This window comes from Oncorhynchus masou, chromosome 13 (assembly GCF_036934945.1).
Source record: "Oncorhynchus masou masou isolate Uvic2021 chromosome 13, UVic_Omas_1.1, whole genome shotgun sequence".
Classification (NCBI taxonomy): Eukaryota; Metazoa; Chordata; class Actinopteri; order Salmoniformes; family Salmonidae; genus Oncorhynchus; species Oncorhynchus masou.
Genome location: NC_088224.1, coordinates 22,935,555 through 22,963,355, shown reverse-complemented (window position 1 = coordinate 22,963,355; position 27,801 = coordinate 22,935,555). Strand labels below are relative to the sequence as shown.

Sequence of the window (27,801 nt, the reverse complement as noted above, 5' to 3'; positions counted from 1 at the left end):
AACAATTGCACCGTTTGCTTGTTTACCTAATATCGAACGCATCTATTACAATGTTATTACCAACTTAACTTAATGTAAGGTGATAACATGTAAGTACTGTGTAAAATTTTGCCTACAGTACAGAAATCCGGGTAGAAAATAAAAACAAGAAAACAATCTAAAATTAACATTTCATGTGGGCTTTCTTTCTTTCTTTCTTTTTCGAATCTCCATCCAATCCCATATTTCAATTAACAGTCTTGTTTAAATCTCCTGCCTTCACTACTTGCCTATATTTGACCTGCCTTCGATGCTGATCTTTACCTCCTGAGTGATAAAGGAAGGTTTGGGCAGAGTCAACGGGGGGCTCCTTCTCGCTCCTCTCCACCTTACGGCCCTCGGGGGCCGACCACCTCCTCTTGCGACTCACCGGCTTGGCGGCACCACCACAAGATTCTGAATCTCCAGGCTGGCCTCCTTTCGAGTTGGCCTCTCCCCCCGGCGCCGAACCTCAGTTCCCCATTCTCTGAGGCGATCTGAACACCTCCACCTACTCCAACCACCACTCTCCCACATCCACTCCTGGAGCCTCTCTGGCCCACCCCGTTCTCCTGCTCCCCGTGCCTGGCTGACCTGGAGGATTTGAGGGGGCCGTGGATGGAGCCCATATTGCAGCTGGTAGTGATCTCAGTAGCCTGGTTCTGGGTCTGCTGGGTCTTCTTCAGGGAGCCGTTCCTCAGGTTCTTCAGGGTGAGGGAGATGCAGACATCCCCTACTGAGAGCTTGGTGCAGGGTAGTTCTAACAGCTGAGTGGTCCGGTCCGGGCAGCACGATGACCAGCCCTGGCCGAATACGAAGAAGGGATACTCCACCAGCACCTCCACACTCACCTAGAGGATTGAGGAGACGAGAGAATGAGAGATCGAGAGAGAGAACAGACAGTAGAAAAACAAGTTAAACATCAGACATCATATACATGAACTCAGAGAAGAAACTACCTCAAAAGAAAAAATCTGAAAAGCACAGAAGATGAGAAGAGAGAAAAGAGATAAGAATGGAAGTCTTTGATACAGTAATGCTCTGAGGCTGTCCATGTTTCAGAGACAGAGAATGGGGGCAGATAGACAGAAGCTGGTTCGAGTGGTTGGCTGAACCGGAGAACAGACATGAAAAAGATGAGATTTTAACAGAGCCCCTGAGAGAGAGAGACAGAGGGAGAAAGACATTGAGAGACAGAAAGAATAAAAGAAAGAACAAAAAGATAGATGGAGAGAGAGAGAGAGAGAGAGAGAGGTGGAGAGGTGGAGAGGGGGAGAGACGGTATATATATATATATATATATATAATATGACATTTGTAATGTCTTTATTGTTTTGAAACTTGTGTGTGTGTGTAATGATTACTGTTAATTTTGATTGTTTATTTCACTTTTGTATATTATCTACCTCACTTGCTTTGGCAATGTTAACACATGTTTCCCATGCCAATAAAGCCCCTTGAATTGAATTGAATTGAATTGAGAGAGAGAGAGAGAAAGAGAGAGAGAGAGAGAGAAAGAGAGACAGAGACAGAGAAAGAGAGAGAGAGATTTGAAAAAAACAGATCCATGACAATCCACATGTGGTCATATATATAGCTAGCTGAGTAGCTCACATTCTAGTACTTCATCTTTAAACTCCTTTGAACCTCCTACACATGTCATGATTCCTCATCATCTTCACACACTGAGAAGGTGTGTGGAAAAAGTCTTATGTTGTTGGAGCAAGCTTTGTTGTCGCGTGTAATGTGGATATACAGTGCCTTGCGAAAGTATTCGGCCCCCTTGAACTTTGCGACCCTTTGCCACATTTCAGGCTTCAAACATAAAGATATAAAACTGTATTTTTTTGTGAAGAATCAACAACAAGTGGGACACAATCATGAAGTGGAACGACATTTATTGGATATTTCAAACTTTTTTAACCTCTTACACTTATGGTGGCGCTATTTCATTTTTGGAAGAAAAACGTTCCCGTTTTAAACAAGATATTTTGTCACAAAAAGATGCTCGACTATGCATATAATTGCTACTGTTCGAAAGAAAACACTCTGACGTGTCCAGAAATACAAATATCTTCTCTGTGCGTGCCCTTTAACGTGAGCTTCAGGCAAAACCAAGATGACTTGGCATCCAGGAAATGACAAGGATTTTTGAGGCTCTGTCTTTCATGATCTCCTTATATGGCTGTGAACGCAAGAGGAATGAGTCTGCCCTTTCTGTCGTTTCCCCAAGGTGTCTGCAGCATTGTGACGTATTTGTAGGCAGATCGTTGGAAGATTGACCATAAGAGACCACATTTACCACGTGTCCGCCCGGTGTCCTGCGCCGAAATTGGTGCGTAAAAGTCACCTGCCAGTATTTTTCCATGGGGCACAGAGAGAGAAGCAAGAAGAGATATGTGAAAAAACACCTTGAGGATTGATTCCAAACAACGTTTGCCATGTTTCGGTCGATATTATGTAGTTAATCCAGAAAAAGTTTCACGTTGTAGGTGACTGCATTTTCGGTTCGTTTCGGTAGCCAGGCGCAATGTAGAAAACGGAACGATTTCTCCTACACACAGACGCTTTCAGGAAACACTGCGCATTTGGTATGTGGCTGGGAGTCTCCTCATTGAAAACATCAGAAGCTCTTCAAAGGTAAATGATTTTATTTATTTGGTTATCTGGCTTTTGTGAAAATGTTGCGTGCTACATGCTACACAAAATGCTATGCTAGCTTTGCATACTCTTACACAAATTAGTCAATTTCTATGGTTCAAAAGCATATTTTGAAAATCTGAGATGACAGTGTTGTTAAGAAAAGGCTAAGCTTGAGAGCAAACGCATTATTTTAATTTTATTTGCGATTTTCAGAAATCGTTAACGTTGCGTTATGCTAATGAGCCTGAGGCTTAGTCACAATCCCGGATCCGGCATGGGGAGTTTCAAGAGGTTAACAAATCAAAAACTGAAAAATTGGGCGTGCAAAATTATTCAGCCCCCTTAAGTTAATACTTTGTAGCGCCACCTTTGGCTGCGATTACAGCTGTAAGTCGCTTGGGGTATGTCTCTATCAGTTTTGCACATCGAGAGACTGAATTTTTTTCCCATTCCTCCTTGCAAAACAGCTCGAGCTCAGTGAGGTTGAATCGAGAGCATTTGTGAACAGCAGTTTTCAGTTCTTTCCACAGATTCTCAATTGGATTCAGGTCTGGACTTTGACTTGGCCATTCTAACACCTGGATATGATTATTTTTGAACCATTCCATTGTAGATTTTGCTTTATGTTTTGGATCATTGTCTTGTTGGAAGACAAATCTCCGTTCCAGTCTCAAGTCTTTTGCAGACTCCATCAGGTTTTCTTCCAGAATGGTCCTGTATTTGGCTCCATCCATCTTCCCATCAATTTTAACCATCTTCCCTGTCCCTGCTGAAGAAAAGCAGGCCCAAACCATGATGCTGCCACCACCATGTTTGACAGTGGGGATGGTGTGTTGTGGTTGATGAGCTGTGTTGCTTTTACGCCAAACATAACGTTTGGCATTGTTGCCAAAAAGTTCAATTTTGGTTTCATCTGACCAGAGCACCTTCTTCCACATGTTTGGTGTGTCTCCCAGGTGGCTTGTGGCAAACTTTAAACAACACTTTTTATGGATATCTTTAAGAAATGGCTTTCTTCTTGCCCTCTTCCATAAAAGCCAGATTTGTGCAATATACGGCTGATTGTTGTCCTATGGACAGAGTCTCCCACCTCAGCTGTAGATCTCTGCAGTTCATCCAGTGATCATGGGCCTCTTGGTTGCATCTCTGATCAGTCTTCTCCTTGTATGAGCTGAAAGTTTAGAGGGACGGCCAGGTCTTGGTAGATTTGCAGTGGTCTGATACTCCTTCCATTTCAATATTATCGCTTGCACAGTGCTCCTTGGGATGTTTAAAGCTTGGGAAATCTTTTTGTATCCAAATCCGTCTTTAAACTTCTTCACAACAGTATCTCGGACCTGCCTGGTGTGTTCCTTGTTCTTCATGATGCTCTCTGCGCTTTTAACTGACCTCTGAGACTATCACAGTGCAGGTGCATTTATACGGAGACTTGATTACACACAGGTGGATTGTATTTATCATCATTAGTCATTTAGGTCAACATTGGATCATTCAGAGATCCTCACTGAACTTCTGGAGAGAGTTTGCTGCACTGAAAGTAAAGGGGCTGAATAATTTCGCACGCCCAATTTTTCAGTTTTTGATTTGTTAAAAAAGTTTGAAATATCCAATAAATGTCGTTCCACTTCATGATTGTGTCCCAGTTGTTGATTCTTCACAAAAAAATACAGTTTTATATCTTTATGTTTGAAGCCCGAAATGTGGCAAAAGGTCGCAAAGTTCAAGGAGGCCGAATACTTTTGCAAGGCACTGTATGGATGGAGATAGGTGTCCTATGTAATAGACAGTAGAGAGAGGAGATGGTTTTAGAAGTGTTTTGAGAACTCTGAGAAGTTTTTCCACCAGAGGCTATGAGGCATGTAGGATCCTCATAGGTGGCAAACAAGAGGGAAAATGACTATAGAACACCATTATAGTCTATGGAGTAAATGTGATGTAAATACTATGATTGCCAAGTGTTCTTGATGTAACATTTAATGTCATTCTAAGCATGGACATTAAGGACCCTGTCTGTCTCTTACCTGTGATTATAAATGTTATCAATGTTACTATTGTTGAGCATGCTCAGTGTTTGTTTGGACAAATTTTTTCCTTCATAAGTACGTGTTCTCCTACCTGAGCGCGGTGCTCGCCCACGGAGAACTGTACGATGGCGAAGTTGGACGTGTGGCTGCCATCGATGCGTTCCACGGTGGACGAGTCTATCTTCAGCTCGCTGCTGATCTCAGCACTCTGGATGAAGTCCTCCGTCTTCAGGTCCTCCACGCGCTTCAGCTCCCCGTCTGCCAGCTGGATGATAGAGCCCTTGATGAAGTAGGGAGGCAGCGACGGGGCCGAGGAGGGGGCTGAGGAGGGGGCCGTGGGAGCTGGGATCACCGGGAGGTGTAGCTGGGCCTGGACCACAGTGCCTCCAACCCCGGCAGGGTGGGAGAGAGGGGGGTAGGGCGCCGGGACCTCAAATAGATGCTCATCTTTAGGGTTGGGGTTAGGGTTGGTAGTGTTGGTGAAGTAAGTGTGGGGTAGCGTGGTGGGGAAGGACTGTGGTTGGGTTGTAGTGGCTATGTGGGCAGCATGGCCAGCCTCCAGGCTGGTGACCCCGGCCCCACTGACGGGGATGATGATAGGTTGAGACCCTGGGCCCCCTGGGATGAGCAGGTGCTGGGGCAGACTGGTGTGGTACCGCTGCCCTCCTGCACTCCCAGCCAGGTAGCCGATGATGGGCTGCCCGCCGGGGCCAGCCTGGTAGAAGTTGGTGTTGGTGGAGAGTTGGCCCAGGGAGAGGGGCGAAGCCTCGCTGGCGCTGTGTGTGGTCTGGATGACTGTGTGGGTGTGAGGGGACAGGGAGCTGACGGCCGCCTTAAGACTCTCCACACTGAGCGGAGGGGGAAGGTGAACGTGGAGGAGGAGGAAGGGGTGCAGGACACAGGTTTACCCAGAAGGAGGCTGCCTTTCTCTGTGTGCGAGGCGGCGGATGGCCGTAGTTTGTCGGGGCTGTGGTTGTCTGATCCTCCGCGGCTGTTGGGCACTAGCATTAGAGAGGTCCGTTGCCCTGATGCATCATGGGAGGTGTAGGCCTCATAGTGATGCTGCGCGCTCTGCTGCTGGTGGAGTTGGTGGTACTGAGAGGAAGAGGAGGAAGAAGAGGAGGGGGTTCCTTTGCTTTCCTTTCTCTCATAGCGACCCCTCTGATCTCCGTTGTGCAACTCCCTGGGCCGGCCCTCCTCTCTCTTAGTCAGGGGCCCCTCAGGGCCGGGGCCTGTGTACTGGACCAGCACCTGGGAGCCCCCGCTGAGGGCCAGGGTGTGGTGGGGGTGGGAGTGCAGGTGGAGGGGCAGGTGGTGGGTCCCACCGTGTGGCGAGGGAGCAGTCTGGGGGGCCACGCTCAGAGAGGAACCAGAGATCTGGGAATGGGAGGTGATGGTGGTGTTGGGGTACGGGTCAGGGTGGGAGCGTTGGGATGTGGAGGTGGGTGGAGGGGGAGAGAGGAGCTGGGAGGAGATGTAGCCAGCGTAGGGGCCTGTGTAAGGGGAACTGATGAACTGGACGTTGGGGGGCAGCTGGGTGTACTGGATCGTCCCCCCTGGTTGGGACAAAGCAGAGGTGTACATGGCAGGGAGGGATGTGGTCACCACTCTGGACTGATGTGAAGAAGAGGAGGAGGAGGAGATGGAACAGATAGAGGAAGGGACCAGGAAGTCTGTGTGTGTGGTGATGTTGGAGCATAGCGGTTTGTACTGTGGCCCGTCAGACTCAATGGGAGTGCTGATACGCTGCCCACCTCTACTGCCATCGAGGCCACCTCCGCCACTGTCTCTATCGTGCCCACTGTTGTGCCCGCTGGCTACGCTGGCCAGCCATGCCAGGTTCTCTCCGCGCTGGCTCTCACTAGCAGGCGCCATCACCAGGGGCCTCTCGTCCACAGTGCTAGCTGGGAAATCTCTCTTCTTGGGGGGCAGACACTCGTTGCTGCGCTCCTGGTTGGACTTCATACTGTTATCTTTTCTCTATCAACTTCCTGTTACATACACTAGTCTTGGCTCGTCTCGCTCACACTATCACTTTAGAACTCTCTTTCTGTTCCTATCTCGGTCTCTCCCTCGTTCACTCTCTATTTCACTCCTGTCTTTGGCTGTCTCCCTCACTCTCTCTCTCTCTCTTAGCTTTTCCTCGTTGACAGAATAGGCCCTCCTGCTGGTTGTGTGGGTGGCTGGGGTCAGAGGACCACAAGGTTGGAGGGGGTAAGTTAGAGGGGGTAGGGTGGAGGGAGTAGAGAGGGACGGAGGGGGTCTGTCCTGTCCTTTAGCTCAGCGTCTGTTGGACGCCTGGCTCTGGCTCAGCGAGAAGCAGAGAGGGGCACACCTGCTGTTGTCGTGGGAGCAGCGAGAGTCACACCTGCCGTTTCCGTGGAGAGAGGAAGAGAGCCGTCCGTCAACTTCATGCGGAATCATTTCCCTCTGAGAGCGAGCCTCCTGGATGGCAGCGGGAACCTGGGGACAAGAAGAACACACATTAGGCTCTCCAACACACACACACACACACACACACACACACACACACACACACACACACACACACACACACACACATTAGAAACTCACACACACACACACACACACACACACACACACACACACACACACACACACACACACACACACACACACACACACACACACACACACACACACACACATTAGAAACTCGTCACACACACACACACACAAGCACATACAAACAAAATCAAAATGTATTTGTCACATGCGCGGAATACAACAGCTATAGATAGACCTTACTACAAGCCCTTAACCAACAATGCAGTTCAAGAAAGAGTTAAGAAAATATTGACTAAGTAAACTAAAGTTCAATTTTTTTTTAAAGTAACAGTAACGATATACAGGGGGTACTGGTAACGAGTCAATGTGCGGGGGTACACGTTAGTGGAGGTAATTTATACATGTAGGTAGGGGTAAAGTGACTATGCATAGAGAATAAACAGCAAGAAGCAGCAGTTTAGAAACAAAGGGGGTGGGGGGTGTCAATGTAAATAGTCTGGAAGGCCATTTGATTAATTGTTCAGCATTGTTTTTTTTGTTTTTTTTTACATTTTACCTTTATTTAACTCGGCAAGTCAGTTAAGAACAAATTCTTATTTTCAATGACGGCCTAGGAACAGTGGGTTAACTGCCTGTTCAGGGCAGAACAAATTATTTGTACCTTGTCAGCTCAGGGGTTTGAACTTGCAACCTTCCGGTAACTAGTCCAACGCTCTAACCACTAGGCTACCCTGCCAGGCTTGGGGGTAGAAGCTGTTAACTTTTTAAGGTATAGGGGCAGCATTTTTACTTTTGGATAAATAGCGTGCCCAATTTCAACTTCCTGTTACTCATGCCAAGAATATAAGGTATGCATATTATTAGTAGATTTGGATGGAAAACACAAGTTTCTAAAAATAATTACCACAATGGAAGAGCATTCTAACCAAAATGGAAGAGAATACTAACCCCAAAAACCACACTGGAAGAGAATACTAACCACACTGGAAGAGAATACTAACCATACTGGAAGAAAATACTAACCACACTGGAAGAGAATACTAACCCCAATAACCACACTGGAAGAGAATACTAACCACACTGGAAAAGAATACTAACCACACTGGAAGAGAATACTAACCACACTGGAAGAGAACACTAACCCCAATAACCACACTGGAAGAGAATACTGACCCCACTGGAAGAGAATACTAACCACACTGGAAGAGAATACTAACCACACTGGAAGAGCACACTAACCACACTGGAAGAGAATACTGACCCCACTGGAAGAGAATACTAACCACACTGGAAGAGAATACTAACCACACTGGAAGAGAATACTAACCACACTGGAAGAGAACACTAACCCCAATAACCACACTGGAAGAGAATACTAACCACACTGGAAGAGAATACTAACCCCAATAACCACACTGGAAGAGAATACTAACCACACTGGAAGAGAATACTAACCACACTGGAAGAGAATACTAACCACACTGAAAGAGAATACTGACCACACAGGAAGAGAATACTAACCACACTGGAAGAGAATACTAACCACACTGGAAGAGAATACTAACCACACTGGAAGAGAATACTAACCACACAGGAAGAGAATACTAACCACACTGGAAGAGAACACTAACCACACTGGAAGAGAATACTAAATCAAATTTCAAATCAAATCAAATTTATTTATATAGCCCTTCGTACATCAGCTGATATCTCAAAGTGCTGTACAGAAACCCAGCCTAAAACCCCAAACAGCAAGCAATGCAGGTGTAGAAGCACGGTGGCTAGGAAAAACTCCCTAGAAAGGCCAGAACCTTGGAAGAAACCTAGAGAGGAATCAGGCTATGTGGGGTGGCCAGTCCTCTTCTGGCTGTGCCGGGTGGAGATTATAACAGAACATGGCCAAGATGATCAACCACACTGGAAGAGAATACTGACCCCAATAACCACACTGGAAGAGAATACTAACCACACTGGAAGAGAATACTAACCCCAATAACCACACTGGAAGAGAATACTAACCACACTGGAAGAGAATACTAACCACACTGGAAGAGAATACTAACCACACTGGAAGAGAATACTGACCACACTGGAAGAGAATACTGACCACACTGGAAGAGAATACTAACCCCAATAACCACACTGGAAGAGATTACTAACCACACTGGAAGAGAATACTAACCACACTGGAAGAGAATACTAACCACACTGGAAGATAATACGAACCACATTGGAAGAGAATACTGACCACACTGGAAGAGAATACTAACCACACTGGAAGAGAATACTGACCACACTGGAAGAGAATACTAACCACACTGGAAGAGAATACTAACCACACTGGAAGAGAATACTAACCCCACTGGAAGAGAATACTAACCACACTGGAAGAGAATACTAACCACACTGGAAGAGAATACTGACCACACTGGAAGAGAATACTAACCCCAATAACCACACTGGAAGAGAATACTAAACACACTGGAAGAGAATACTAACCACACTGGAAGAGAATACTAACCACACTGGAAGATAATACGAACCACATTGGAAGAGAATACTGACCACACTGGAAGAGAATACTAACCACACTGGAAGAGAATACTGACCACACTGGAAGAGAATACTGACCACACTGGAAGAGAATACTAACCACACTGGAAGAGAATACTAAACACACTGGAAGAGCATACTAACCCCACTGGAAGAGAATACTAACCACACTGGAAGAGAATACTAACCACACTGGAAGAGAATACTGACCACACTGGAAGATAACACGAACCACATTGGAAGAGAATACTAACCCCAAAAACCACACTGGAAGAGAATACTAACCACACTGGAAGAGAATACTGACCACACTGGAAGATAATACGAACCACACTGGAAGAGAATACTGACCACACTGGAAGAGAATACTGACCACACTGGAAGATAATACGAACCACACTGGAAGAGAATACTAACCCCAAAAACCACACTGGAAGAGAATACTAACCACACTGGAAGAGAATACTGACCACACTGGAAGAGAATACTGACCACACTGGAAGATAATACGAACCACACTGGAAGAGAATACTGACCACACTGGAAGAGAATACTAACCCCAAAAACCACACTGGAAGAGAATACTAACCACACTGGAAGAGAATACTGACCACACTGGAAGATAATACGAACCACACTGGAAGAGAATACTGACCACACTTGAAGAGAATACTAACCCCAATAACCACACTGAAAGAGAATACTGACCACACTGGAAGATAATACGAACCACACTGGAAGAGAATACTAACCCCAAAAACCACACTGGAAGAGAATACTAACCACACTGGAAGAGAATACTAACCACACTGGAAGAGAATACTAACCCCTATAACCACTGAAAGAGAATACTGACCCCACTGGAAGAGAATACTAACCACACTGGAAGAGAATACTAACCCCAATAACCACACTGGAAGAGAATACTGACCACACTGGAAGAGAATACTAACCCCAATAAGCACTGGATGAGAATACTGACCCCACTGGAAGAGAATACTAACCACACTGGAAGAGAATACTAACCACACTGGAAGAGAATACTGACCACACTGGAAGAGAATACTAACCCCAATAACCACACTGGAAGAGAATACTAACCACACTGGAAGAGAATACTAACCACACTGGAAGAGAATACTAACCACACTGGAAGAGAATACTGACCACACTGGAAGAGAATACTGACCACACTGGAAGAGAATACTAACCCCAATAACCACACTGGAAGAGATTACTAACCACACTGGAAGAGAATACTAACCACACTGGAAGAGAATACTAACCACACTGGAAGATAATACGAACCACATTGGAAGAGAATACTGACCACACTGGAAGAGAATACTAACCACACTGGAAGAGAATACTGACCACACTGGAAGAGAATACTAACCACACTGGAAGAGAATACTAACCACACTGGAAGAGAATACTAACCCCACTGGAAGAGAATACTAACCACACTGGAAGAGAATACTAACCACACTGGAAGAGAATACTGACCACACTGGAAGAGAATACTAACCCCAATAACCACACTGGAAGAGAATACTAAACACACTGGAAGAGAATACTAACCACACTGGAAGAGAATACTAACCACACTGGAAGATAATACGAACCACATTGGAAGAGAATACTGACCACACTGGAAGAGAATACTAACCACACTGGAAGAGAATACTGACCACACTGGAAGAGAATACTGACCACACTGGAAGAGAATACTAACCACACTGGAAGAGAATACTAAACACACTGGAAGAGCATACTAACCCCACTGGAAGAGAATACTAACCACACTGGAAGAGAATACTAACCACACTGGAAGAGAATACTGACCACACTGGAAGATAACACGAACCACACTGGAAGAGAATACTAACCCCAAAAACCACACTGGAAGAGAATACTAACCACACTGGAAGAGAATACTGACCACACTGGAAGATAATACGAACCACACTGGAAGAGAATACTGACCACACTGGAAGAGAATACTGACCACACTGGAAGATAATACGAACCACACTGGAAGAGAATACTGACCACACTGGAAGAGAATACTAACCCCAAAAACCACACTGGAAGAGAATACTAACCACACTGGAAGAGAATACTGACCACACTGGAAGATAATACGAACCACACTGGAAGAGAATACTGACCACACTTGAAGAGAATACTAACCCCAATAACCACACTGAAAGAGAATACTGACCACACTGGAAGATAATACGAACCACACTGGAAGAGAATACTAACCCCAAAAACCACACTGGAAGAGAATACTAACCACACTGGAAGAGAATACTAACCACACTGGAAGAGAATACTAACCCCTATAACCACTGAAAGAGAATACTGACCCCACTGGAAGAGAATACTAACCCCAATAACCACACTGGAAGAGAATACTGACCACACTGGAAGAGAATACTAACCCCAATAAGCACTGGATGAGAATACTGACCCCACTGGAAGAGAATACTAACCACACTGGAAGAGAATACTAACCACACTGGAAGAGAATACTGACCACACTGGAAGAGAATACTAACCCCAATAACCACACTGGAAGAGAATACTAACCACACTGGAAGAGAATACTAACCACACTGGAAGAGAATACTAACCACAATGGAAGAGAATACTAACCACACTGGAAGAGAATACTAACCACACTGGAAGAGAATACTAACCACACAGGAAGAGAATACTAACCACACTGGAAGAGAACACTAACCACACTGGAAGAGAATACTAAATCAAATTTCAAATCAAATCAAATTTATTTATATAGCCCTTCGTACATCAGCTGATATCTCAAAGTGCTGTACAGAAACCCAGCCTAAAACCCCAAACAGCAAGCAATGCAGGTGTAGAAGCACGGTGGCTAGGAAAAACTCCATAGAAAGGCCAGAACCTTGGAAGAAACCTAGAGAGGAATCAGGCTATGTGGGGTGGCCAGTCCTCTTCTGGCTGTGCCGGGTGGAGATTATAACAGAACATGGCCAAGATGATCAACCACACTGGAAGAGAATACTGACCCCAATAACCACACTGGAAGAGAATACTAACCACACTGGAAGAGAATACTAACCACACTGGAAGAGAATACTGACCACACTGGAAGAGAATACTGACCACACTGGAAGAGAATACTAACCCCAATAACCACACTGGAAGAGAATACTAACCACACTGGAAGAGAATACTAACCACACTGGAAGAGAATACTAACCACACTGGAAGATAATACGAACCACATTGGAAGAGAATACTGACCACACTGGAAGAGAATACTAACCACACTGGAAGAGAATACTGACCACACTGGAAGAGAATACTGACCACACTGGAAGAGAATACTAACCACACTGGAAGAGAATACTAACCACACTGGAAGAGCATACTAACCCCACTGGAAGAGAATACTAACCACACTGGAAGAGAATACTAACCACACTGGAAGAGAATACTGACCACACTGGAAGATAACACGAACCACACTGGAAGAGAATACTAACCCCAAAAACCACACTGGAAGAGAATACTAACCACACTGGAAGAGAATACTGACCACACTGGAAGATAATACGAACCACACTGGAAGAGAATACTGACCACACTGGAAGAGAATACTGACCACACTGGAAGATAATACGAACCACACTGGAAGAGAATACTAACCCCAAAAACCACACTGGAAGAGAATACTAACCACACTGGAAGAGAATACTGACCACACTGGAAGAGAATACTGACCACACTGGAAGATAATACGAACCACACTGGAAGAGAATACTGACCACACTGGAAGAGAATACTAACCACACTGGAAGAGAATACTAACCACACTGGAAGAGAATACTGACCACACTGGAAGAGAATACTAACCCCAATAACCACACTGGAAGAGAATACTAACCACACTGGAAGAGAATACTAACCACACTGGAAGAGAATACTAACCACACTGGAAGAGAATACTGACCACACTGGAAGAGAATACTAACCACACTGGAAGAGAATACTAACCACACTGGAAGAGAATACTGACCACACTGGAAGATAATACGAACCACACTGGAAGAGAATACTGACCACACTGGAAGATAATACTCACCACACTGGAAGATAATACGAACCACACTGGAAGAGAATACTAACCCCAAAAACCACACTGGAAGAGAATACTAACCACACTGGAAGAGAATACTGACCACACTGGAAGAGAATACTGACCACACTGGAAGATAATACGAACCACACTGGAAGAGAATACTGACCACACTGGAAGAGAATACTAACCCCAAAAACCACACTGGAAGAGAATACTAACCACACTGGAAGAGAATACTGACCACACTGGAAGAGAATACTAACCACACTGGAAGAGAATACTGACCACACTTGAAGAGAGTACTAACCCCAATAACCACACTGAAAGAGAATACTGACCACACTGGAAGATAATACGAACCACACTGGAAGAGAATACTAACCCCAAAAACCACACTGGAAGAGAATACTAACCACACTGGAAGAGAATACTGACCACACTGGAAGAGAATACTAACCCCAATAAGCACTGGATGAGAATACTGACCCCACTGGAAGAGAATACTAACCCCAATAACTACACTGGAAGAGAATACTGACTACACTGGAAGAGAATACTAACCCCAATAACCACTGGAAGAGAATACTAACCCCAATAACCCCTGGAAGAGAACACTGACCCCACTGGAAGAGAATACTAACCCCAATAACCACACTGGAAGAGAATACTGACCCCAATAACCACACTGGAAGAGAATACTGACCACACTGGAAGAGAATACTAACCCCAACAACCACTGGAAGAGAATACTGACCCCACTGGAAGAGAATACTAACCCCAATAACCACACTGGAAGAGAATACTGACCACACTGGAAGAGAATACTAACCACACTGGAAGAGAATACTAACCCCAATAACCACACTGGAAGAGAATACTGACCACACTGGAAGAGAATACTAACCACACTGGAAGAGAATACTAACCACACTTGAAGAGAATACTAGCGACACTGGAGGAGAATACTAACCACACTGGAAAATGATACTAACCACACAACTCCTTCACACATTACAACTAGAGAAGAGATTATTGGGGTTAAATGGCACGCCAATGCCCATCCTAGGTGAGACGCGTGTGTGTGACGCGTGTGTGTGGGCATCGATTTTTGCAATCTGTGGGCGCTGTGAGTGCTGCGTCAGTGAGAGGACCTCCCGCTGAGGGAGAGGGAACACTCCGTGTGAAGCTCATTAATAATGTACAGGCAGCTCCACACAAAATATGTGTGTGGGTGAGTGTGTGCACACACATGCAGCATCCACCAAAGCTGCGAATGTGTGTCTGTGTGTTTGGAAGGTATGCACTCTGCCTTCCGTCCCCTGGTGCTGTGGCACTGCGACACCTCATAGATCACGGGCCCCTGTTTGAAATGCAAAACGAGCCATACACACACACACACACTCTTTCTCTGCCCTTGCTAACACATGCTTGCACAGAAACCCAACTACCTCTGGATTTCTGACACATATTCAACTTCTCTCTGCAAACACATTCTAAAATGATATGAACATTGACAAGAGACAGGTTATGCACTACTAAGACACAGGCTGAGCATATCAACACAGCTAACTGTTAACTCAGTCCAAACCTAAATAGGCAGCGTTTGTGTGTGTGTGTGTGTGTGTGTGTGCAGCCATTAAGCTTTTATTTATTGCTTACGTACACAACCTTGTTTGAAGGCAGACACTGCAGCCAGCTAAACCATATCAACAGCCGAACAGGCACTAAAGCTTTAGTGTGTGTGTGTGTGTTCTATAGCTTTATCGCCTATCCACCCACTGGTAAAGACAACTGGCAGCAAACGACACGGACAAAGAACCCATGTTTTATCCTGTCATGGCTGGTTGGATATTCCCCTATATTGATTGCAACCCCCCTGTGTATGTTTGTGTGTGTGTGTGTGTGTGTGTGTGTGTGTGTGTGTGTGTGTGTGTAGGTGTGTGCGTGTATGGTTTTTTTTCGCGTTTCAAACAGGAGCCCATAATCTATAAGTTTTCACAGTGCTACAGCAGCAGGGGACGTCAAATGGAGTGCGCACACGCATTTTCTTCTTCTGCGATGCATAGTGCTGAGTGATTAGAGCTTTTTGAAGTCAGTTCGGTTTTCGGTTCGATTATAAAAAAATAATCAAAGTTTTCAATTTCCGTTTCGAATTATAATTTTTTTCATTAAATGCACTATGCATTATGTGGGTTGAATGCTGTAATAACACAGAATAAACAATGAATACAATTCCCATGGTGGTAGTGATGCCCATTACTGCTTATCACTTATTACCCATCATTTAGTCACATTACTTTACTTTAATAACATATTCAAGTTGATGTGTATATTAGAGGTCCACCGATTAATCAGAATGGCCGTTTAATTAGGGCCGATTTCAACTTTTCATAACAATCAGAAATCTGTATTTTTGGACGCCGATTTAGCAGATTTAAAAATATATATATATTTTTTTTACACCTTTATTTAACGAGGCAAGTCAGTTAACACATTCTTATTTTCAATGATGGCCTAGGAACGGTGGGTTAACTGCCTTGTTCAGGGGCAGAACGACAGATTTGTACCTTGTCAGCTCAGGGATTCAATCTTGCAACCTTACAGTTAACTAGTCCAACGCTCTAACCACCTGCCTCTCATTGCACTCTACGAGGAGACTGCCTGTTACGCGAATGCAGTAGAAGCCAAGGTAAGTTGCTAGCTAGCATGAAACTTATCTTATAAAAAACAATCAATCATAGTCACTAGTTAACTACACATGGTTGATGATATTACTAGTTTATCTAGCGTGTCCTGCGTTGTATATAATCGCTGCGGTGCGCATTCGCAAAAAAGGACTGTCTTTGCTCCAACGTGTACCTAACCATAAACATCAATGCCTTTCTTAAAATCAATACACAGAAGTACATATTTTTAAACCTGCATATTTAGGTAAAAGAAATCCAGGTTAGCAGGCAATATTATATATAACCAGGTTAGCGGCAGAGTAACCTAGTGGTTGGAGTGTTGGGCTAGTAACGGAAAGGTTGCAAGTTCAAATCCCAGAGCTGACAAGGTACAAATCTTTCGTTCTGCCTCTGAACAAGGCAGTTAAACCACTGTTCCTAGGCCGTCATTGAAAATAAGAATTTGTTCTTAACTGACTTGCCAAGTTATATAAAGGTAAAATAAAAAATACAATTAACCAGGTGAAATTGTGTCACTTCTCTTGCGTTCATTGCACGCAGAGTCAGGGTATATGCAACAGTTTGGGCTGCCTGGTTCGTTGCGAACTAATTTGCCAAACTTTTACGTAATTATGACATAACATTGAAGGTTGTGAAATGTAACAAGAATATTTAGACTTAGGGATGTCACCCGTTCGCTAAAATACAAAACGGTTCCATATTTCACTGAAAGAATAAACGTTTTGTTTTCGAGATGATAGTTTACGGATTTGACCATATTAATGACCTACGGTTCGTATTTCTGTGTGTTATTATGTTATAACTAAGTCTATGATTTAATAGAGCAGTCTGACTGAGCGATGGTAGGCACCAGCAGGCTCGTAAGCATTCATTCAAACAGCATTTTCGTGCATTTTGCCAGCAGCTCTTCGCAATGCTTCAAGCAATCTGCTGTTTATGACCTATCACCTCCCGAGATTAGGCTGGTGTAACCGATGTGAAATGGCTAGCTAGTTAGCGGGGTGCGCGCTAATAGGTTTCAAACGTCACTCGCTCTGAGACTTGGAGTAGATGGCTTTTGTGGAGCGATGGGTAACGCTGCTTTGAGGGAGGCTGTTGTCGATGTGTTCCTAGTTCGAGCCCAGGTAAGAGCAAGGAGAGGGACAGAAGCTATACTGTTACACTGGCAATACTAAAGTGCCTATAAGAACATCCAATAGTCAAAGGTATATGAAATACAAATCGTATAGAGAGAAATAGTCCTATAATTCCTATAACAACTACAACCTAAAACGTCTTAACTGGGAATATTGAAGACTCATGTTAAAAGGAACCACCTCTCATGGTTTGAGCAAGGAACTTAAACGTTAGCTTTCTTACATGGCACATTTTGCACTTTTACTTTCTTATCCAACACTTTGTTTTTGCATTATTTAAACCAAATTGAACATGTTTCATTATTTATTTGAGGCTAAATTGATTTTATTGATGTATTATATTGAGTTAAAATAAGTGTTCATTCAGTATTGTTGTAATTGTCATTATTACAAATAAATAAAAAAAATCGACCGATTTATCGGTATTTGACTTTTTTGGTCCTCCAATAATCGGTATCGGCGTTGAAAAATCAGTCGACCTCTAGTGTATATTACATTTGTTTTATTTGTTGACTTTAATATTTCATTCCAAGTCATCATCTCTGCTACTCATGCTGCCTGATAAAATCACTATTTTAGTAGTTCTTCAATGTAAATAAGGCATACTTTTATAACTGCTGAATACCATCTATCAATCACTGAGACCATGTATTTTCGGGTAGAGATAAATTGTGAAGCAACTGCTCTCTATACCTCTCCATCGCTCATTTCTCTCTCTTCTCTCCTTCTCCGTGACTGCTCCACATATACCGGACAAGTAGCCGCGCAATAGAGTATGGTCATTGTATTTAATTACCACATTTTCTGCGTTAAACCAGTTGTTCCCAAACTGATTTTTTTAAAGGAATTCAGTCCAGCTTTAAACCTACTCTTGTAAGTTGTAATAGTAGAATGCACAAATTGCAATTTAGAAATTGGGCAGTGCATCATCAGTTCCTCATCATGTTAGTCATTGAATACCTTAGAGAGCTATTTATAACTTGTCAGAAATGTCCAGATCAACTTGTATTTTTTAAAACTTATTTTCCACCATAATTTGCAAATAAATTCATTAAAAATCCTACAATGTGATGTTTTTTTTTCTCATTTTGTCTGTCATAGTTGAAGTGTACCTATGATGAAAATTAGTGGGAGAAGTGGGAGAACTTGCACAATTGGTGGCTGACTAAATACTTTTTTGCCCCACTGTTTATACAGTGTGTGCAAATGGCGTGAGGAGGTAGGCAATAAATAGGCCATAGTAGCGAAGTAATTACAATTTAGCAATTAACACTGGAGTGACAGATGAGCAGATGGTGATGTGCAAGTAGAAATAGTGGTGTGCAAAAGAGCAGAAAAGTAAATAAAAACAATATGGGGATGAGGTAGGTAGATTGGGTGGGCAGATGGGCTATGTACAGTTGCAGCGATCGGTTAGCTGCACAGATAGCTGATGTTTAAAGTTAGTGAGGGAAATATAAGTCTCCAGCTTCAGAGATTTTTGCAATTCGTTCCAGTCATTGGCAGCAGAGAACTGAAAGGAAAGGTGACGAAAGGAGGTGTTGGCTTTGGGGATGACCAGTGAGATATACCTGCTGGAGCGCGTGCTACGGGTGGGTGTTGCCATCGTGCCTGTGGGTCTGGCGAGGGCCAGCCGACTAGAACATACAGGTCGCAGTGGTGGATAAGGGGCTTTGGTGACAAATTGAACCAACATCGGTAAAAAACAAAAAATCCCCGAAATTTAGCTGTGTGACCCTGGCTCGGTGCGACCCTGACTCTGTGTGACCCTGGCTCGGTGCGACCCTGACTCTGTGAGACACTGGCTCTGTGTGACCCTGGCTCGGTGTGACCCTGGCTCTGTGTGGCTCTGTGCGACCCTGGCTCTGTGTGGCTCTGTGTGACCCTGGCTCTGTGTGGCTCTGTGCGACCCTGGCTCTGTGTGGCTCTGTGCGACCTTAGCTCTGTGTGGCTCTGTGAGACCCTGGCTCTGTGCGACCCTGGCTCTGTGCGATGCTGGCTCTGTGCTGCTCTGGCTCTGGCAAACCCTGTCCCTGTGCAACGCTGGCTCTGTGAGACCCTGGCTCTGTGCGATCCTGGCTCTGTGCGACCCTGACTCTGTGCGACCCTGACTCTGTGCGACCCTGACTCTGTGAGGCTCTGGCTCTGTGCGAACCTGGCTCTCTGCGACCCTGGCTCTGTGCGACCCTGGCTCTGTGCGACCTTGGCTCTGTGCGACCCTGGCTCTGTGAGGCTCTGGCTCTGTGCGACCCTGGCTCTGTGCGACCTTGGCTCTGTGCGACCCTGGCTCTGTGCGACCCTGGCTCTGTGCGACCTTGGCTCTGTGCGACCCTGGCTCTGTGCGACCCTGGCTCTGTGCGACCCTGGCTCTGTGTGGCTCTGTGCGACCCTGGCTCTGTGCGACCCTGACTCTGTGCGACCCTGGCTCTGTGCGACCCTGGCTCTGTGCGACCCTGACTCTGTGCGACCCTGACTCTGTGAGACCCTGGCTCTGTGTGAACCTGGCTCTCTGCGACCTGGCTCTGTGCGAACCTGGCTCTGTGCGACCCTGGCTCTGTGTGACCCTGGCTCTGTGCGACCCTGACTCTGTGCGACCCTGACTCTGTGAGACCCTGGCTCTGTGTGAACCTGGCTCTCTGCGACCTGGCTCTGTGCGAACCTGGCTCTGTGCGACCCTGGCTCTGTGCGACCCTGACTCTGTGCGACCCTGACTCTGTGCGGCTCTGGCTCTGTGCGACCCTGGCTCTGTGCGACCCTGGCTCTGTGTGGCTCTGTATGGCTCTGTGCGACCCTGGCTCTGTGTGGCTCTGTGCGACCCTGACTCTGTGCGACTCTGGCTCTGTGAAACCCTGGCTTTGTGAAACCCTGGCTCTGTGCGACCCTGACTCTGTGCGGCTCTGGCTCTGTGCGACCCTGACTCTGTGCGACCCTGACACGGTGCGACTCTGGCTCTGTGCGACCCTGACTCTGTGCGACCCTGACACGGTGCGACTCTGGCTCTGTGCGACCCTGACTCTGTGCGACCCTGACACGGTGCGACTCTGGCTCTGTGTGACCCTGACTCTGTGCGACCCTGACTCTGTGCGACCCTGACACGGTGCGACTCTGGCTCTCTGCGACCTGGCTCTGTGCGAACCTGGCTCTGTGCGACCCTGGCTCTGTGCGACCCTGACTCTGTGCGACCCTGACTCTGTGCGACCCTGACTCTGTGCGGCTCTGGCTCTGTGCGACCCTGGCTCTGTGTGGCTCTGTGTGACCCTGGCTCTGTGTGGCTCTGTGCGACCCTGGCTCTGTGTGGCTCTGTGCGACCTTAGCTCTGTGTGGCTCTGTGCGACCCTGGCTCTGTGCGACCCTGGCTCTGTGCGATGCTGGCTCTGTGCTGCTCTGGCTCTGGCAAACCCTGTCCCTGTGCAACGCTGGCTCTGTGAGACCCTGGCTCTGTGCGATCCTGGCTCTGTGCGACCCTGACTCTGTGCGACCCTGACTCTGTGCGACCCTGACTCTGTGAGGCTCTGGCTCTGTGCGAACCTGGCTCTCTGCGACCCTGGCTCTGTGCGACCCTGGCTCTGTCCGACCTTGGCTCTGTGCGATCCTGGCTCTGTGAGGCTCTGGCTCTGTGCGAACCTGGCTCTCTGCGACCCTGGCTCTGTGCGACCCTGGCTCTGTGCGACCCTGGCTCTGTGCGACCCTGGCTCTGTGCGACCCTGACTCTGTGCGACCCTGCCTCTGTGCGACCCTGGCTCTGTGCGACCCTGGCTCTGTGTGGCTCTGTGCGACCCTGGCTCTGTGCGACCCTGGCTCTGTGCGACCCTGGCTCTGTGCGACCCTGGCTCTGTGCGACCCTGGCCCTGTGCGACGCTGGCTCTGTGAGACCCTGGCTCTGTGCGACCCTGACTCTGTGCGACCCTGACTCTGTGAGACCCTGGCTCTGTGTGAACCTGGCTCTCTGCGACCTGGCTCTGTGCGAACCTGGCTCTGTGCGACCCTGGCTCTGTGTGACCCTGGCTCTGTGCGACCCTGACTCTGTGCGACCCTGACTCTGTGAGACCCTGGCTCTGTGTGAACCTGGCTCTCTGCGACTCTGGCTCTGTGCGACCCTGACTCTGTGCGACCCTGACTCTGTGCGACCCTGACACGGTGCGACTCTGGCTCTCTGCGACCTGGCTCTGTGCGAACCAGGCTCTGTGCGACCCTGGCTCTGTGCGACCCTGACTCTGTGCGACCCTGACTCTGTGCGGCTCTGGCTCTGTGCGACCCTGGCTCTGTGCGACCCTGGCTCTGTGTGGCTCTGTATGGCTCTGTGCGACCCTGGCTCTGTGTGGCTCTGTGCGACCCTGACTCTGTGCGACACTGGCTCTGTGAAACCCTGGCTTTGTGAAACCCTGACTCTGTGCGACCCTGACACAGTGCGACTCTGGCTCTTTGCGACCCTGACTCTGTGCGACCCTGACTCTGTGCGGCTCTGGCTCTGTGCGACCCTGACTCTGTGCGACCCTGACTCTGTGCGGCTCTGGCTCTGTGCGACCCTGACTCTGTGTGACCTTAGCTCTGTGTGGCTCTGTGCGACCCTGGCTCTGTGCGACTTTAGCTCTGTGTGGCTCTGTGCGACCCTGGCTCTGTGCGACCCTGGCTCTGTGCTGCTCTGGCTCTGGCAAACCCTGTCCCTGTGCGACGCTGGCTCTGTGAGAAACTGGCTCTGTGCGACCCTGGCTCTGTGCTGCTCTGGCTCTGGCAAACCCTGTCCCTGTGCGACCCTGGCTCTGTGCGACCTTAGCTCTGTGTGGCTCTGTGCGACCCTGGCTCTGTGCGACCCTGGCTCTGTGCGACGCTGGCTCTGTGCTGCTCTGGCTCTGGCAAACCCTGTCCCTGTGCAACGCTGGCTCTGTGAGACCCTGGCTCTGTGCGATCCTGGCTCTGTGCGACCCTGGCTATGTGCGACCTTGGCTCTGTGCGACCCTGGCTCTGTGCGACCCTGGCTCTGTGCGACCCTGACTCTGTGAGACCCTGGCTCTGTGCGACCCTGGCTCTGTGCGACCCTGGCTATGTGCGACCCTGGCTCTGTGCGACCCTGGCTCTGTGTGGCTCTGTGCGACCTTAGCTCTGTGTGGCTCTGTGCGACCCTGGCTCTGTGCGACCCTGGCTCTGTGCGACCCTGGCTCTGTGCGACCCTGGCTCTGTGCGACCCTGGCTCTGTGCGACCCTGGCTCTGTGCGACCCTGGCGGTGTACGGCCCTGGCTCTGTGCGACCCTGGCTCTGTGCGACCCTGGCTCTGTGCGACCCTGGCTCTGTGCGACCCTGGCTCTGTGCGACCATGGCGGTGTACGGCCCTGGCTCTGTGCGACCCTGGCTCTGTGCGACCCTGGCTCTGTGCGACCCTGGCTCTGTGCGACCATGGCGGTGTACGGCCCTGGCTCTGTGCGACCCTGGCTCTGTGCGACCCTGTCTCTGTGCGACCCTGGCTCTGTGCGACCCTGGCTCTGTGCGACCCTGGCTCTGTGCGACCCTGTCTCTGTGCGACCCTGGCTCTGTGCGACCCTGGCTCTGTGCGACCCTGTCTCTGTGCGACCCTGGCTCTGTGCGATCATGGCTCTGTGCAACCCTGGCTCTGTGCGACCCTGGCTCTGTGCGACCCTGGCTCTGTGCGACCCTGGCTCTGTGCGACCCTGGCTCTGTGCGACCCTGGCTCTGTGCGACCATGGCGGTGTATGGCCCTGGCTCTGTGCAACCCTGGCTCTGTGCGACCCTGGCTCTGTGCGACCCTGGCTCTGTGCGACCCTGGCTCTGTGCGACCCTGGCGGTGTACGGCCCTGGCTCTGTGCGACCCTGGCTCTGTGCGACCCTGGCTCTGTGCGACCCTGGCTCTGTGCGACCCTGGCTCTGTGCGACCATGGCGGTGTACGGCCCTGGCTCTGTGCGACCCTGGCTCTGTGCGACCCTGGCTCTGTGCGACCCTGGCTCTGTGCGACCCTGGCTCTGTGCGATCATGGCTCTGTGCGATCATGGCTCTGTGCGACCCTGGCTCTGTGCGATCATGGCTCTGTGCGATCATGGCTCTGTGCGACCCTGGCTCTGTGCGACCCTGGCTCTGTGCGACCCTGTCTCTCTCTCTCTCTCTCTCTCACTCTTTCTTTCCATCCTTTTCGTCTGTTTTCTTTGCTGTACACTTATCATCCGGGTGCAAAAGTTAATGTTTAGTAGCCAATTATCATAATTGTTTTGAGATACAAAATGTTATTTTCTTGAGTTAAGGACACAATAACGTCTAATTATAACTTGTAATTATATTGGTATTACGGTGTCCGAGCTGACTCCATGTTTATTATATCAGGTAGAATAGGTAGAGGAGAGAATTCTCATCAAGACGCTAGCTTCTCCATCTTAAATAAAACCTTTATCTGTTCATTCAGTCTGAGACCTAAGTCTATTCACCTCAATCCAACCTCTCATCAGGCACCAATTCTAGCTACGTCTCAAAGCTTTCTGCTTTCTCTTGTCATGATCCCATTTGTGATAGTTCATGGTTGCTTCAGTCAAGACAGTTACAATGCAGGGTGGCAAGGAGATGGAGAGAGATCATATAGAATATCCTTACTGGATTAATACAAAAACACAATCACACACACAAACACATACACACACACACACAAGAGAAACAACAAGCCCCACACATGACAGATGCAGATACCCAAAACACAGTTGAACTAGGGTCAAGAGCGCGCGCACACACACACACACACACACACACACACACACACACACACACACACACACACACACACACACACACACATGCATGTACACACACAGATTAGTGCAGTGTGTCTCTCCATCCCAGCGGTATCCCGGGGAAAGCCAGCCCCTAATCTTTCACGCTTGGGCCCTCCTCTATCTTTCTATCCCTCCTCTCCTGCTTTATCATGCAGGATTAAAGAGAGAGCTGAACCACTGTGCTATAACTCCCCTGGAGAGAGAGAGATGGATGGAGGGAGAGTGAGTGAAAGCAAGAGAGCGAGAAGGGGGGAGGGAGAGAGGGAGATATGGAGAGAGAACGAGAGGGAGAGAAAGGGAAAGAGAGACAGGGAAAAAGAGAGAGAGAGAGCGAGCAGCCGCTACTGACCTACATTAGAGAAAAAGAGAGTAATGGTTCACTGACAGATACCCATTCAACATAAACACACACACACATAATACACATACACCCACGCGCGTGCGCACACACACACACACACACACACACGTGCACACACACAGAAAAGGTTACGTTCACATACACAGAAGAGCTACACGCTCTACAGAGAGTAATCACTCTGAGAGATGCAATCATACACACACATACACATACTCCCCCCCCCCCCGCCCACCCCCCACACACACACTACCACAAAAGCCTGAAAGCTGTGTCATCTGAACCTAGCTGAGTGCTGCATGGGTTTGAACAGTGAGAGCTGTGTGTATCAGATGATCTGTAACCCAAGCTGCCTGCCTGTCCTGCCCTCCATCAGACTGCATGAACCACACACACACACACACTCACTCACTCACTCACTCACTCACTCACTCACTCACTCACTCACTCACTCACTCACTCACTCACTCACTCACTCACTCACTCACTCACTCACTCACACACACACACACACACACACACACACACACACACACACACACACACACACACACACACACACACACACACACACACACACACACACACACACACACACACACACACAGCTACACTACATGTGGACACCTGCTCGTCAAACATCTCATTCCAAAATCATGAGCATTAATATGGATTTGGTCCACGCTTTGCTGCTATAACAGCCTCCACTCTTCTGGGAAGGCTTTCCACTAGATGTTGGTACATTGCTGCAGAGACTTTCTTCAATTCAGCCACAAGAGCATTAATGAGGTCGGGCACTAATGTTGGGGGATTAGGCCTGGCTCGCAGTCTGCGTTCCAATTCATAACCAAAGGTGTTTGATTGGGTTGAGGTCAGGGCTGTGTGCAGGCCAGTCAAGTTCTTCTACACTGATCTCGACAAACCTTTTCTACATGGACCTCACTTTGTGCATGGGGGCATTGTCATGCTGAGACAGGAAAGGAACATCCCCAAAGTTGGAAGTCATTGTATGAAGATTTCCCTTCAATGGAACTAAGGGGCCAAGACCAAACCATGAAACAGCCCCAGATCATTATTCCTCCCACACCAAACTTCACAGTTGGCACTATGCATTCGGGCAGGTAGTGTTCTCCTGGCATCCGCCAAAACCACATTCATCCGGACAAAAAGTTAACATTTTTGAATTTATTGTGGAGTAATTCCAATGCCATTAAACTGTGTAACTGTTTTCAAGTCCCCATGGGCCTCATTGGTTTCCTTCCTCTCCGGTAAGTGAGTTAGGAAGGAGGCCTGTATCTTGGTAGTGACTGGGTATATTGATACACCATCCAAAGTGTAATTAACTTCATCATGCTCAAAGGAATATTCAATATCTACTTTTTTTTTAAATGATCCATCTACAAATAGGTGACCATCTTTGAGAGGAATTGGAAAACCTCCTGGTCTTTGTGGTTGAATCTGGGTTTGAAATGCACTGCTCGACTGAGGGACCTTACAGATAATTGTATGTGTGGGGTACAGAGATGAGGTAGACATTAACAAATCATGTTAAACACTATTATTACACACAGAGTGAGTCAATGCAACTTCTTATGTGAATTGTTAATCAAACGTTTAATCCTGAAATGATTTAGTCTTGCTATAAAAAAGGGGTTGAATACTTGACTCAAGACATTTTAGCTTTTAATTTTTGATTAATTTGTAAACATTTTGAAAAACATACTTCCACTTTGACATTGTGGGTTATTGTATGTAGGCCAATTACAAAACAGCTCTATTGGAAAAGTCAAGATGTGTGAACACTTTCTGAAGGCACTGTATAATAAATAGGTGATACCACCCAGTATATCTGTTGTCATTAAATATGCATGTTTTGGAGAATATGTTATCTTTCACTAATGTATTCATGTCAATATGGAGTGAAAGGTCTTTAGGCCAGCAGCAGTAGCTTAGACTAGCCTAGTATATTGTCAACAAGAACATGGATGTCAGAAGGTGAATTCACCAATTTGTAAGTCGCTCTGGATAAGAGCGTCTGCTAAATGACTTAAATGTAAATGTAAATGTAAACATGTTGGAACAAACATAAATAACATGCAAACTGTGTTCTCAACTGTCATAGAGATGTTGGTGTGTCTGTACAAACTGACTGCTTGTGTGTGAGTGTGTAATACAGTACATATAGTGTGTGTGTGAGTACTCTCCCCTGTCCAGTCCTCACAGGGATAACTACAGCGTGATACATTATCTCAGAGCTAAATATAGTTTGAGTTCTCTAGCTCTTGTGGTGCGTAGTACAACTCTGCACCAGGAGTACCTCTCTCTCTCTCTCTCTCGCTCTCTCAATTCAATTCTCTCTCTCCCTTCACCTCTTTCTCCCTCGCTCTCTCCCCCTTCTCCCTTCCCTCCTTCCTCCACCTTAGTCTATCTCGCCCTCTTTCTTTCTCCTTTCCTCTCTCTCTCTGTCAGTGTGTGTCTCTTTAAGGTGAGGGCAGGCAGGCATGCCCTCTCTTCTTCCCCTGCTCACTTACACACCATGTAGAGTAGAGAGAGAGAGAGAGAGAGAGAGAGAGAGAGAGAGAGATAGAGAGAGAGAAATAAAGAGAGAGAGACAGACAAACAGACAGACAGACAGACAGAGAGAGAGATTGAAAGAGAGAGAGAGAGAGAGAGAGAGAGAGAGAGAGAGAGGTGTAGGACAGGAGAGAGAGAACAGAAGACAGAGGAAACACCTTGTGAGAGGAACCTCAGACAGACAAGACACTTCAGTACAGTATAATACAGTACAGTACAGTACAGTACAAAGAAACAGCAGACAGCATACACAGGACAGATAGACAGACAGACGCTCAGTGTGAGGACAAAGTGTCTGAAGTGGCTTACCAGTGTGTCTGGAGTAGCCTTCTGGAGTAGCCTTCTCCTGCTGCATACTACCAGCCTGCCTCTCACTGTCAC

General features: G+C 47.2%; 1 pseudogene; it reads right to left on the bottom strand.

Moving 5' to 3' along the window:
• Positions 1-5: 5 nt before the first annotated feature.
• LOC135551914 (ataxin-1-like) lies at positions 6-27,801 on the bottom strand (annotated as a pseudogene).